The sequence below is a fragment of the Callithrix jacchus genome, chromosome 8 (assembly GCF_049354715.1).
Source record: "Callithrix jacchus isolate 240 chromosome 8, calJac240_pri, whole genome shotgun sequence".
NCBI classification, from domain to species: Eukaryota; Metazoa; Chordata; class Mammalia; order Primates; family Cebidae; genus Callithrix; species Callithrix jacchus.
In genome coordinates this window covers 99,569,665-99,583,013 of record NC_133509.1, presented here as the reverse complement: position 1 = coordinate 99,583,013, position 13,349 = coordinate 99,569,665, and the positions used below count along the sequence as shown (strand labels likewise).

Here is a 13,349-nt window from a genome sequence, read left to right as displayed (position 1 = left end):
GACGAAACCTCGCGAGAGCTGAGATACGGTTACCGCATGCGCCCAAGTACTCGACTCCTAGGTCTTCCGTCTCGGGAACCGATCCGAAATCTCCGCCCCTTAGCAACTGTTGTCAGGGCCGGGCACAGTCTCCTTGGCACCGTGTGTCTGCAAAGGGTGGGGATCCAGAAACCTTTGAAGAAAGGGGAAGAAACCTTATGCACTGACAGATGTGGGGGGAAGGGAAAGCGGATTTTGGGCTGAGCGAAGTTCTCACAGACGCCTTCCTGAGCTTAAGCTGACAAGAAAGGCAAATCACAACACACGAGAGGGAATTATTTCTCGCTACCCTATATACAAATCTGAAATGTTAATAAATACCTTTCTGTACCATTTCTTAAGGCAATGAAAGTGAATAAGAGACCAGATCTCAGCAGGTGGATAAACAGTAACTGAAGTGTGGGAAGAGACACTTGGAGCGCTGCAGAAAATCTCCTAAAACGAACACTTAAAATATTAGTAATAATTAGCCGTTCCAGAGACCTCTGGGGGACATAGCAATGAGTAACGTATTTCTGTCTCTCTCAGGTGTCACAGATGCACCTCAGTGGCGGGCAAGCACTATGTAAATAGAAAAATGACCAGGTGAGTTTTCCCTGCATCGTTTCCCAATCCTGCGGATCTCAAAATCCTTTTGATTGGCGCCCCGCCTCTTTCTTTCTCTATGTATTGAAAGCATCTTATTATTGGCAACTATCTAATTGCATCAGAACAATGTGTCTTCATCACACCCCCTTACTCCAATGGGAAATCAGCATCTTCCCTCAGCCCTGCTTTATTGCTGTCATGTCAGTGAAGAAAGATTAGGAAGCAGGGGAGACTCTGGGATCCAGATGCCTTAAAAAAGAGATTAATAACCATTTCAAAGCACACCAGTTTAATTGGGGTTGTTACTATGGGAATTATTTTTCCACGAAAGCATTGAAATTGTAACCTTTAGTATTTCAACTTTTAGTAAGTATCTGCAACTGTTATTAAAAATCGTAGGTGTGCTAAGAAACACTGCATGATATAGAGCCATCAGAGTTTATTATTGGAATAATTATAATGCCTCCCATTTGTATGACACTTTCAGCCTTTCAAAAGTGTCCTCATTTCAGTTTGTAATTTTATGCTATTTCGACCCTATGTGATTGGTAGGAAAAATATGTCTTCTCTTTTCATATGAGGAAACCACAGAAGTGAGTGGTTAAAGGACTTGTCTACAGTAAGAAAGCTACTTTGTAGTAGTCGGCCAGAGCTAGGACTCTGTTGCTGTCCTTGGCTCAATTTCTATCTAATACAGTAGCGCTAGCCACTTATGGCTCTAAAGCACTTTAAATACGGCAAGTTTGAACTGAGATTGTGCTGTATGTACATTCTGCATGCTAGATTTGGAAGATTTAGTATTAAAATATGTAAAAATCTTAATAAATGTATATGGTTATGTTGAAATAATTTTTGACATACTGGGTTAAATAAATGTATTATTAAATTAATTTCACCTGGTTCTTTTTTTAATGTGGCTACTAGAAAATTAAAAATTATACATGTACCTTTCATATTCCTATTGGACAAGGCTAGTCTATTCATTTTCTTTTCTTTTCTTTTTTTTTTTTGAGACAGAGTCTTGTTCTGTTGCCAGGCGCCAGGCTGGAGTGCAGTGGCACAATCTCGGCTCACTGCAACCTCCACCTCCCCAGTTCAAGCAATTCTCCTGCCTCAGCCTCCCAAGTAGCTGGGACTACTGGCGGACGCCACCACACCTAGCTAATTTTTGTATTTTTAGAGACAGGGTTTCATCATGTTGGCCAGGATGGTTTCGATCTCTTGATCTGGTGATCTGCCCGCCTCGGCCTCCCAAAGTGCTGGGATTACAGGCTTGAGCCACCGCACCCGGCCTTTATTTTTCTTTTTTAAGGAAGTCTCACTCTGTCACCCAGGCTGGAGTGCAGTGGCATGATCTCGGCTCACTGCAACCTCTGCTTCCTGGGTTCAAATGATTCTCATGCCTCAGCCTCCCAAGTGGCTGGGACTACAGGAGCACACAACCACAGCCAGCTAATTTTTTGTATTTTTAGTAGAGATGGGGTTTCACCATGTTGGCCAGGCTGGTCTCAATCTCCTGGTCTCAAGTGATCCACCTGCCTCTGCCTCTCAAAGTGCTGGGATTACAGGCATGAGCCTCGGCCCCTGGCTCAATTCCCTTCATCCATTTTTAAATGCTTTCTCTGTTTTTAAAGCCTAATACTGACTTTTAATCCTTTCCTATTCCCCAGATACTCACAGTTTAGTCTGAGAGATAAAATGAGCATGAGTACCAATAATTACTGGCAGATTGGGGTATAAGAACACAAAATGGTGAGACTTCACCCACGTAGAGGATTAGGAAAGAGGAATTTGGGCCTTAAAGCATGTATAGGATTTCAAAAAGCAGAGTTTTCTTTTGTTTGGTATAGAAATTTCAGGTGGACCATGCCAAGGAGTTTGGATTGTATTCTGCATGTGGTAGAGAGCCACAGAAGGTTTGAGCAGGAGAGTGTTGCCAGAGTTGTGGTTTAAAATTATTTTAGGTTTAAAATGATGAAGGCTCACACCTGTCATCCCAGCACTTTGGGAGGCCAAGGCAGGAGGATAGCTTGAAGCCAGGAGTTCAAGACCGGCTTGGGCAACATAGTGAGACTCTGTCTTTACAAAAAATTTAAAAATTAACCTAGTGTGGTGGTGTGCACCTGCAGTCCTAGCTACTCAAGAGGCTGAGGCAGGAAGATCTCTTGAGCCTAGGAGTTTGAGGCTGTAATGAGCTATGATCATGCCACTGCACCCCTGCCTGGACAACAGAGCGAGATCTTGTCCCTAAATAAATAAATAAATAAACAAGAAGATTATTTTAGCTGTAGTTTATTGGGACTTAATGGAAGTGTAAAAAAAAATGGACATGCGAAAGGCAGACGCTAACAGGAACCACAAGGGGGAGATGTATAGCTTTCTGCCTCAACACTGAGCATGTACACGACAAAAATTAATTAATTAAAAATTACACTACAGTCATAGATCTTAAAGAGTATACCCATTAGTATGAATTGATTTCACAATCTAAGGCACGAAAGACAATCTACATGTTTATAAAATTTTTTTACCTTCCCAGAGTTATATCATAACTTGTTATTAAAATGAGCAAGATAAAAAAAATGATCATCATATTCATGGTCACAAAAGCTCAAGAGCTCAGGGCTATCTGTCCAGTGAAGTCCTCCATTTAAATCTAGCCACATTCAGAGAAGAGAGGCAGGAAATGAGACTCGGGGGAGGAGGTAGACAGGACCAGAAATTAAAGTGTGATTGTGGTAATGGGAATACAAAATTATCTGAGGCTGACAGATGGAAGAAAGGAAAATAGAGGCTACAAAGCAGAAGGAGATTAGCACCTGAATGAAATGAACAAGTAGTGGTGTAACATAAGAAAAACAGTAAAAAAAAAAAATCTATTTCCTTTTCTCTTATAGGTAACTATATAAAATAAAGTTTGCAGAATCAGTTTTATATTCTAACAGAATTTTCTCTGGGACAATACCCTGCTTTTATGTGTCTTTAATAAATAGGTGATGTCCATGATGTATATCAAACATACAATGTTGCAGTTCATGTATGAGATCATCTCTTGTTAAAGAAATTGATTAAAGAAAATCTAAATGTTAAAATGGCCCTAACTGCTGGCTCAATTACATGTGCTAAACTACATCCCTGGGGCAAGATGAGGGATTTCCCTAAAGAGTGCAGTTTGAATCTCCTTTCAACACCTTCTGTTTTTTCTTCTGCCTTATAATGCCAAGAGACTAAAAGGATACAATGCTGATCCTATCTATTCTTTTCATCTTTTGTTGAAAGGAATGAAAAAGTGCCCCAGCCTTTATGGTAACATCCTCAGGCCAGTTTCACAGATGGAGGAGAGGATGCTCATCTCCAAGCAGAAGCTCATCTGCTTGGTGAAGGTATAGGTCATTCTTTCCATTGTGTCAGGCAAAGTGTGAAATAAGAGGCTGTGGTTATCTTCACCTGATGTCACCTGCCAGATATGAATGAATTAGCAGTAATTCTGGGTTAACACAGTGAGTACTGTGAGCCTGGCTGAGGACAGGTCCAAAAGCAGTCCTAGAAGTTCAGGGTCAGCAGGTTTTTATCTTAGCTCAGTGGCAGAGTTAGACTTTCTTACTTTTAGGGTTCTCCCGCCCAACTTCAGGCTACTTCCCCATTCAGATAATAAACTCCAGGCTTTCAAATACATTTATTTATTTATTGCTTTTTAAAACTTTATTTCAACATAACTATGCTTACAGAAGTACATTCATATTGGTTAATTAAATGCAATTTAAGTTTAAACTTATCCTGTGCAATTTGAATAAAAAACTTGGTTCATGGTTTTAGACTTTAAAAATGATTTTCAGTCTGGTTTATTTTTTGTCTATTACAAATGTATAAAAGATCCCCCATCAAATGCTGCAAAAACCTTGAGAAAATTACCTTTGGTTTGCCTCAGAAAAATAACATGCATTGCACTGCATGCTATTTTAAGTTTATAAAATTGGTGCAAAAAAATTGTTGTAATGCTTCAATTCTAGTTTAGAAAGTTCAATAACTAATAAATATGGAAATAGGTGTGAAGGAGCCTATGCACACATATGAAACTGTAAATATCTAATTTAGGTAATATTACATGTAGATTATAAATCCACACACACCAAGATTCAGATAATTTCTTCAATCTGAACTAACACTATGTGTTCACTTCATCTTCTGAGGTCAGTCAGGGAACTGGACATAGTAGTTGTTTTTCTGATGTATGCAAAAAAGAAAATTGAGTTTCTTCCTCAGCTTTTCAGTCCAGAAGTCACTGTACTATGAGCAAGGTATTCCTTATGTTGTTTGCCAACATTCATGCAGTGACATACAATGAGGTCTACTTGGGTTTTAATTTGTATCAGCACTCATATCCAAAATAGTCTACAAAGTTAATGACCACATGAATTTAGAAGTGACTCCAAAAAATAAAATGGCCCTGCTTAGAAGATTAGAACAAAACATTCAGCAATAGTTATAAGAAGTCTTATAAAAAAAAAAGGCAGCCCCTTGTGAATTATACCTCAATTTTTAAAAGTAGCCCCCAAATAAGAAGTAGCTCTGAAAAACAAAGAGAAAAAAATATAACTTAAAATATCTTTAAAACTAGTGTGGATATAGGTTCGAAAGATGAGTTAAAAGAAATTCATTTGCTTAAGTCTAGCTAGGATAAAGGCTTACAGGCTATTCTAGTATTTCAAGTTTGTTACTAGTTACTAAACATCAATTTACAAATAACATGTCCATTTTTTCAAACATACGACATTTAAAAGCAAGGGAATAGCCATTATTTCCCTCTGATTCTGTTTTTTTGTTTGTTTGTTTACTCTCCTCACTTTTTTTCAAATATAGATGATCATTTCCATACAAAGTTTTCATGACATATGTCAAAATTTCTTTAATTTTAGCTTCTGGGGGAATATTATCTTTCAAATCTTACATGGATTGGAGTGGATTTTTAAAAATATTTTATGTATGTATGTATATAGAGATGGGTCTCACTGTGTTGCCCAAGCTAGTCTCGAACTCTTGGGCTCAAGCAATCCTCCTCCCTCAGCCTCCCACAGTGCTTGGATTATAGGCATGAGCCACCACAACTAGCCAGAAGGAATTTAATAATCAAAATGTAATTGGGTTTTGATATTTTACTGTGGGTTTTTTTCTTCCCCCAGTGTGTGCCTCAAGGATATAATAAGACTTAGAGCAGCTTTTGTTCTCTTCTACCTATACATGGACTCTAAGAGGTAGAGTTTGGAATTTTTAGAGAAACTGGGGAAGTGAGGAAAGGGAAGTCAAGAGACCTCTGTTTTGTCCTGGAGAATGGCTAGCAGATGGAGGGTTTACTTCAGGGAAACCCAGGCACAAAATTCACAGTAATTAAAAAACTTGGGTAGTGTTGAAAAGAGTAGTTTTGATTTGGAATGGAGAAGGGGTACATAGAAGCGGCAAGGAATATTTGGAAAATAACATGGGGATATAAAGTTAAAATATTAGATTTCAGTCCTCATTATAACAATATAATTCGAGGGCCCTAAACAAGTTGCCTTCAATTTTTTCATCTGTAAAATAATGACAATAATAAATACACCTATCACACAGGCTTGCTTTATAAAATGAACACAAATATTCTTGATATATGTTTTTACATATGACTTAAAGGTTTTAAGAAAATAACTCTAGCCTAGGCCAGGCAAGGTGGCTCACACTTGTATTCCCATCACTCTGGGAGGCCGAGGCGGGCGGATCATGAGGTCTGACGTTTGAGATGAGTCTGGCCCACACGGTGAAACCCTGTCTCTACTAAAAATACCAAAAAAAAAAAAAAAAAAAAAAGATAGAAAAGAAAAATAACTCTAGCCTTAATCCTGAGGTAGCAGAAGGAAGGACAATAAATTAAGGAAGAGGACTGGTAATAACTCAAACTGCCTGATGTGTGAATGCATGTCTGCTGTAGTGGGTAATATGAGACTGTGTACTTAACAAATTTGTACAAAGTGATTTGTATGTAACTGGAGAGACTGAGTGAGCATGTTGTGTTGGAGAGGATGCTGTGGTAGAAGCGTTATGTTAGAGAAGAAACCACAGGAGCTGGAGAAAATGAAAGGCCAGGCTCCTCCAGGAAGTGGATTTGGAATGTTACATCAAGGCACAAAGAGAAAGGGATCCTTTCTTGGAAGTGCTACTTTGGGCTCTACCTAATCACAGATTCCCAACCCTTCTAGTTCTTTGTCCTTTTTTCTCTTTACAAAATCTTCTTTGAGAACTAATGAGAGGGCCAGGCACAGTGGCTCATGCCTGTAATCCCAGCACTTTGGGAGGCCATGGCAGGTAGATCGCTTGAGGCCAGGAGATGCAGACCAGCTGGCCAACGTGGTAAAACCTTATCTCTACTAAAAATACAAAAAATTAGCCAGGTGTGGTGGCACATGCCTGTAGTCCCAGCTACCCAAGAGGCTAAGGCAGGAGAATCACTTGAATCTGGGAGGTGGAAGTTGCAGTGAGCTGACATCGTGCCACTGCACTCCAGCAAGGGCAAGAAAATGAGGCTCTGTCTTAAAAAAAAAAAAAAGAATGAGAAAGTGCATAGCAAGGTTTGAAAGAACTGAGGCATATTATTAAGCAACTGTAGTAGATGGTGCCAAGAATGTAACAGTATCATAAATCTCATTATGTCACTGCTTTAAAAGCTCCGTGATTCTCTCTCTCTTTTTTTTTCTTTTTTAAGATGGGGTTTCACCATGTTGGTCAGGCTGGTCTTGATCTCCTGACCTCAGGTGATCCACTCACCTTGGCCTCCCAAATTAATAACAGTTTATTAATTCCCCTATTATAGTATACACAATCAGCTCTTGACTGCAAACTTGAGAATCATGCTTGTTTCCCAGGGTTGTACCAGACACACAGGTGCTCAGTAAATATTTTTTGATTGATTACAAAAGCTGAACATGCAGTTTCACTCTTCCTACCACCTTACTCCAAATTCCATAGCCAAAGGCAGCTACCATTCCACCTATCTCATTTGGGTTTTGCTCTGTGCATTCCAGGTCTTTGCTTTCAACAGTTTTGAAATTTGAGAAGGAAAACAAACAAAAATAATTAGGAAAGTTTTGGTTAGAAATTAGTATCCCTTTTTCATTGAATTACCAATAATTTAATTGCTAAATCATGTCTTCATTCTGTGCCCACCAGAAGGAAGATTCTGCCTAAGACATGGATGACTCGACAAGGAGAACAACATGCCCCAATATCATTCGATTTAACACCTCATTGCTCTCTAGGAAATGATCTGTAAACTTAGAAGTTTGCTGCTTCATTCCTGGAAGTTTAGCAACAGCTTCCTGACTTCAATTGGTTCTTTTCTTTTTTTTAGATAAAGTTGCACTTGTATTGCCCAGGCTGGAGTGCAATGGCGCGATCTTAGCTCACTGCAAACTCTGCCTCCCAGATTCAAGCGATTCTCCCACCTCAGCCTCCCAAGTAGCTGGGATTACAGGCACGTGCCACCACACCTGGCTAATTTTTTACATTTAGTAGAGACGGGGTTTCACCATGTTGATCAGGCTGGTCTTGAACCCCTGACCTCAGGTGATCCACCTGCCTTGGCCTCCAATAGTGTTGGGATTACAGGTGCCAGCCACCATGCCTGGCCTTCAATCGGTTCTATACACTACTTTGTGTATCTCTTTTATAAATAATTGGATCCAGCCAGGTGTGAGGGCTCACACCTGTAATCTCAGCACTTTGGGAGGCCAAGGAAGGAGGATTGATTGAGCTAGGGAGTTCAAGACCAGCCTGGGCAACATGGCAAGACCCTATCTCTACAAAAACTACATAAATTAGCTGGGCAGTGGGTGTGGTGGCGTGTGCTTATAATCCCAGTTACTTGGGAGGCTGAGGTGGGAAGATCACTTGAACCTTGGAGGTTGAGACTGCAGTGAGCTGTGATTGCACCATTACACTGCAGCCTGGATGACAGAGACCTTGCCTCTAAATACATACATACATACATACATACATACATACATACGTAATGGTTTTTGTTGACTTGGCTGAAGGAAGGTAGTTACTCTTTTACGGGCAAGGTGTCTATATCAGAGAGTGTTACATTTCAAAATTCAGAATGGTGCTCAAAATGTAAATATACCTGGAAGAAGTAATATGATGATATTAAAGCTCAGGAATTCACTTTCACTCAGATAATGTTTGGGGTACCTGCCTTAGGCTCACTTTTCACAATCAGGGTGCAAGGCAAGAAAAACCAGTGACCACAGTACAGTGTAATAACTGCTCTTTGGAATGCTCCTGGGGCCCAGAGAAAGGGCAGCCTGGGAGAGGTCAGAGAGAGGAAGGGACACAGTCTCAGCAAAGATTTTCAAGAAGCGCTGATCCATCCACAGACTCTAAGCTTAGACTTAGGGAACGTTGGGCGGGGTGTTCCTCCGACACAAGGAACAACATGTGCAAAAGTGCAGAAATGCTGAGGCAAGTTTGGAAGGGGTGGTACCTAGGGGAGGTTGCACAAATCTAAGTAACGTCACATCCTTTCATGAAGAGGATGAAGTTTTGACCCTTTAGTCAGGGGACGTTGGCTTCAAAGTTATGCCTCGGCCCACCATCTGTCAAGGTTGTGTAACAGATTTTAAATTGCTCAGGCTTCTTCCTACCATATACCAGGATCACACTTTCCACCAAAGAGGTGGTGTGGAGACACATAAATGTGGACTCACAGCCCAGCTTGGTCACTTACTAGCCATGATGAAACATGTGGGAAAGGTACTACTAACTTCTCTGCTCCCTTTCCCTCATTTGCAAAATGGGAATGCGCCTTCCTCACAGAGCTGCTGTGAGAATTAAAGAAGAGAATCCACATAACCCAGGGTCTGACATATGTATTAAGTATTCCATAAATGTTAGCTATGATCATGAAGATGATTCCAATCGACCTAATACAGATGTAAAAAGAAGTGCCTAGTAATCAAGGGGTGGTAATTAACTGCAACCCCATGAGAATCCCAGAGCTAGGAAAAGTCTTGAGAAGTCACTTAACGTATTGCTCTGCATCTAAGATCAATGCTTAAATCAACACTGTTTGACCCTACCTACCACCAAGGGCTCTAATTATACTCAAGGAGAGATGGGGAGTAGAGGGAAGGGGTGAAATAAAATCACAAGTAGAAAGAAGGGAATGAGAGATAAAGGGAAAAGGAAGCGAAATTAGGACAAATGAGACAGAAGATACACTTTTGTGGCAGATCTACCATTAAACTCGCCTATTCCTGGCTTCAATCTTTCAAGGCAAGTGATGACTTCAAGTTAAAAAAGAACCAACGGAGGCTGGGCTCATGCCTATAATTCCTTTGTGAAGCCAAAGCGGGCGGATCACAAGGTCAAGAGATTGAGACCATCCTAGACAACATAGTGAAACCCTGTCTCTACCAAAAATACAAAAATTAGCCAGGCGTGGTGGTGCATGCCTGTAATCCCAGCTACTCAAGAGGCTGAGGCAAAAGAATTGCTTGAACCCGGGAGGCAGAGGTTGCAGTGAGCCGAGATTGTGCCACTGCATTTCAGCCTGGCGACAGAGTGAGACTATTTAAAAAAACAAAACAAAGGAAGAACTAGGAACTCCAAGAAGTCAATATATCCAATAATTCTAGAGAGGTCCAGGTATTAAAAGATCATAAGGAGAAGGAGTCATCTTTTATCTTTTTTTTTTTTTTTTTGAGATGAAGTTTTGCTCTGTTGCCCAGGCTGGAGTAAAGTGGAGCAATCTTGGCTCACTGCAACCTCTGCCCCGCTGGATTCAAACAATTCTCCTGCCTTAGCCTCCCTAGTAGCTTGAATTATAGGTGTTCACCACCACGCCCGGCAAATTTTTGTATTTTTAGTAGAGACAAGGTTTACCATTTTGACCAGACTGGTGTCGAACTCTTCACCTCAGGTTACCCACCCACCTTGGCCTCCCCAAGTGCTAGGATTACAGGCATGAGCCACCGTTCATGGCCATCTTTTATCTTTTCTAATGAGCTCTTTTTAGTGCGTGCGTGCGTGCGTGCGTGCGTGACGTTCTCTCACTGTTGTCCAGACTGGAGTGTTAATGCCATCATCTTGGCTGGCTGCAACTTCCGCCTCCCGAGTTTAAGCGATTCTCCAGCCTCAGCCTCCTGAGTAGCTGGGATTACAGGCGAGCACCACTTTGCCTGGCTAATTTTTGTTGTTGTTTTTAGTAGAGAAGAGGTCTCATTACGTTGCCCTGGCTCTAAGAAGCTCGTTATCAAACTCGAGAATATTTAGCGAATCTCTAGACAGACTATTGTGTGTATTAAGACTACTTACTGATACTATGAAGGGCTCAGAGACTCTCATAGTTACAAACAAAAATGCTAGACCAAACATTTACAGGTGAGATTTCTCTGAGAACCAAATTTTAGAGGTGTAGTCAAAGGGAAACATCCTTATATCATCCCATGTACAAATCAATGAATTCTGTTGGTCGTCACCTATTTATTTGGTAGGTGGAATTTTAGAAAGGCACAAACTGTCAGTAGTTTGAACAAAATGGTGTTCCTTTCTGGGGCTTTTGAACATCGACTCACACCCCTATGTAACTCTTACCTGCTACTCTTTTGTTGCATTATTCTGTGAAGTATTTAGTCCTGAGAGATGATTCTGTCCTAATTATCTTTTACCCACATGTCCGTCTTTTTCCAGTCTGCCTTCTAGTTCATTTTCAGAGCATTCGCTCTTATGACCACTGTCTTGTTCTGTTTTGTTTTGTTTTTGGATCTTCCTTTTCTTCCTTTAGTTACTGGCAGTTGAGCACGGATAATTCTGAACCGGGGCCAGGTGCTAATTAAGCAAAATAAGTGAAGCAATTCAAAAATTCCAACGACTTGGTTTCAGGTGAGTTAGCCATCACAGCATTTTCTTAGGTGTAATTTTATTTTTATTTGATTTCTGTGAGTCCTGTGGTTGGGGCTGTCGTCTTTCTGCTGTGTGACAAACAATGCTAAAAGGATTCAGCAGCTAAGCAAACAGGGCAGAGCCATGTGCCACAGGCCTCAACCCAGTCCTCAGCAAAATCTTGAGGAAATTTTTTGATGTCACTATCTGTTTCTGGGGACATAGAGGTTTTTGTGTTTTTGCCAGAATGAAAATTGGGTAGTGAATTTTCCGCCTTTGAAAGTTACTCCTAACTTATGTTTCATTCCCAAATAACAGAGTAAAGATATCATCATGATGAACAAACAATTTTTAGTGTATATTACGTGTAAGATGCTGGCCAGGCACCAGAACACAGAGAGAGAAGACATAATTTATGCTCACAAGATTTCCTATCTTGAGGAGGTGAGATAGATGCATTTAAATACATACATATATTCAACAAGCAAATAAAAACTACCGGATAGCACATGTTAAGTGCGAAATGGGTAATATATAAGTAGGTTGGCCATATGGCCCAGCTTGTCCTGACAGTCCCAGTTCCTACCTTTGGGTTCAGAGTAATTGTGACCTCTTTAACTAGCAAACATTACAATCTGGATGGTAAATTATATGCTCACATATGTACCAATGACTATCTAGGAATCCAGAGGAAGGGTGATTATTGGGCAGTTGGTGGTGAGTTTTTGAAACTGGTAGAACTTGAGTTGGGGCCGGGCGCGGTGGCTCACACCTGTAATCCTAGCACTTTGGGAGGCCGAGGTGGCTGGATCACCTGAGGTCAGGAGTTCAAGACCAGCCTGGCCATCATGGTGAAACCCCATCTTTAAAAGAAAAAGAAAAAAAAAAGAACTTGAGTTGGGCCTTGAAGGAAGAGTTAGAGTAGAGGCAAGGGGCAAGTAGTCTACAGGGAGAAGATCAAGAACAAAGGCACCAGCCAGGCCTGGTGGCTCATGCCTGTAATCTCAGCACTTTGGGAGGCTCAGGTGGGCAGATCATTTGAGGTCAGACCAGCCTAGCCAACATCGTGAAACCCCATCTCTACTAAAAAAAAAAAAAAAAAAAAAAAAAAATTAGCCAGGCATGGTGGCAGGCACCTATAATCCCAGCTACTCAGGAAGCTGAGGCAGGAGAATTGCTTGAGCTCAGGTTGCAGTGAGCTGAGATTGTGCCACTGCTCTCCAGCCTGGGCAACAGAATGAAACTCCTCAAAAAAAAAAAAAAAAACAAAGACACAAAAGTGGACATGGGAATAAAGTGCAGTCACTGCACAACTCCAGGGGACACTGTTCACATTATATCCTCTGTGAATAGTATCCCCTGAAATGTGCAAGTGTCAGCTCTAAGGGTATGTCATATTTGGGAGCAGTTGGAAAAGTAGCTGGAGAAGAGAATTTGTGTAGAGGGTTTGTGTAAGATAAGAATAAAAACAAGTATTAGCTGGTTGTGGTGGTGCATGCCTGTAGTCCCAGCTACTTGGGAGGCTGAAGCAGGAGGATCATTTGAGCCCAAGAGGTTGAGGCTTCAGAGAGCTATGATCACACTACTGCACTCCAGCCTGGGTGACAGAGCAAATCCCCATCTCAATTTAAATTTTTTTTTTAATAATGAAAAGAAGTAAAAAACAGATAGTGGAGGATGTTAAATGCCAGGTTAAGAAATGTAACTTTCATGCTCTAGGTGGTAGGAATCTAACTGAAGAGTTTTGAGTAGGAAATGATACCTACAACAAAATATTTTTGAAATAGTAATATTCCCAATGAAACTGCTCA

The 13,349-nt window shown here is 40.8% G+C and overlaps 1 long non-coding RNA gene across 1 annotated transcript; it reads left to right on the top strand.

Moving 5' to 3' along the window:
• Positions 1-114: 114 nt before the first annotated feature.
• LOC118144962 (uncharacterized) lies at positions 115-7,936 on the top strand. Its single transcript, XR_004729947.3, has 4 exons — positions 115-156; positions 568-624; positions 3,907-4,010; positions 7,825-7,936. It is a non-coding gene; the product is annotated as an uncharacterized LOC118144962 (long non-coding RNA).
• Positions 7,937-13,349: the final 5,413 nt, after the last annotated feature.